Source organism: Physeter macrocephalus, chromosome 11, assembly GCF_002837175.3.
Source record: "Physeter macrocephalus isolate SW-GA chromosome 11, ASM283717v5, whole genome shotgun sequence".
In the NCBI taxonomy this organism is placed as follows: Eukaryota; Metazoa; Chordata; class Mammalia; order Artiodactyla; family Physeteridae; genus Physeter; species Physeter macrocephalus.
In genome coordinates, this window is record NC_041224.1 from 77,591,339 (window position 1) to 77,593,332 (window position 1,994).

A 1,994-nucleotide genomic window follows, 5' to 3' on the forward strand; every position below is an offset into this window, starting at 1 on the left:
GCACAGGCTCCGGACGCGCAGGCCCAGCGGCCATGGCTCACGGGCCCAGCCGCTCGGCGGCACGTGGGATCCTCCCAGACCGGGGCGCGAACCCGGTTCCCCTGCATCGGCAGGCGGACGCGCAACCACTGCGCCACCAGGGAAGCCCCATCTTAATCATTTTTAAGTGTATGATTCAGTGGCATTAAGTAACTCATATTGTGTGAAACCATCACCACCATTCATCTTCAGAACACTTTTCATCTTGCAAAACTGAAACTCTGTATATATTACATAGATTCTCCAATCCCCACTCTCACTGGCCCTGGCAACCACCATTCTACTTTCTGTCTCTGAACTTGATTACCCTAGGTACCTCTTGTGAGTGGAATCGTACAATATTTGTCCTTTTGTGATTGGCTTATTTCGCCTAGCTTAATGTCCACAAGATTCATGCATGTTGCAGTATGTGTCAGAATATCCTTCCTTTTTAAGGCTGAATAATAGTGCATTGTATGTACAGACTACACTTTCTTTATCCATTCATCTGTCAGTTTCCACCTTTTGGTGATTGTGAATAACATTGCTATGAACATGGGTGTACAAGTATCCTTTTGAGTCACGGTTTTCAATTCTTTCGGGTATATACCTGATGTGCATTTTTGTGCCTCTACAGTTTTTGTTCATGATGTTCACTCTGCTGCTTGGAATATTCTTCCTCCTATTCACCACCACTGCGATCCTATTCATGCTTCAAAAGGACTAGTTTTAAGATCTGCTCTTTGGAGTACCTTCCTGGAAATTCTCAGCAGAAAGCAAGTTCCATACCGTGTTCCCATGGCACTTTGTTCCTTTAGGATGGGCATAGATTAGAGGGATAATGAGTGGGGCACGATGAACTATGTCCACCATATGGAGGTTGTTGATGCAATCTTCATTAGCAGAGACCAGGCCCTGTGCTCAGCGCCAGCCAGACACAATGCTGGCTCCCATGCTGTCCCTTTCCTGGAGGTATTCCCAGTCTCCTTGCAAAGATAGGACATGTTCATATAAAAGAAACACATGACAGATATCATGTCTTCCTTAGTGAACATGATGTTAGCAGACCATATAATTCTAGTCTGTGCTACCAGAAGTGTATTACCAGCATATTTAAACTTGACCAGATTTAATCGAGGCACCAGATTTACTGTATGCTTTGCACTATGGGGAACACAGGTCTTGAAGCAGTTTGCAATGGACATGATCACAAATATGTTGAATGAAACACTTTACTTCCCATCCTGGTGTTGGAATCATTTATGGCCCATTAGAGGTGTTACACATGCTTTTGAATGAATGGATTCGTATTTGAAATCCTTTGGAGAAAGTCATCATATTTTTACTCCTTTGCTGCATAAATGATATTTTCTAGTATCTAATAGTGTAATATAACCACAGCTTCATTTAACTGAAGCTCCTGGTTAACTGAAGATTTCAGTGTTGGTCTCTAAATAGTTCCCCTTAGAGGAGGTTAAGTAGGGAAAGAAAGCTGAGGCATGGGGCAGAATGAGCCTCTTTATCAGAGGGGTGGCCCCTGATACTTGTTCTAGCTTTTTTGGCCGGGGTTCTGTGCTGTCTCTTGACCTTCTGCATTTTGTAGTTGAACCCCCTTTACACATGGCCCCTAACAGGCCCACTGACAATTGTCAGCCACTTGTTAGGTGGTCTCAAAAACACATCCACAGCTATTTTGCTGGTGGCTGATGAAATAACAATAACCCCTAGAGCTGTCCCCTCCTCCTACCACTCCTAGCTTTAATGATCTACGTATTTAAGATCAACCACACAAAAAATTACTAAAATCACCAAGCTCGGGCTTCCCTGGTGGCGCAGCGGTTGCGCGTCCGCCTGCCGATGCAGGGGAACTGGGTTCGCACCCCGGTCTGGGAGGATCCCACATGCCGCGGAGCGGCTGGGCCCGTGAGCCATGGCCCCTGAGCCTGCGCGTCCGGAGCCTGTCCTCCGCAACGGGA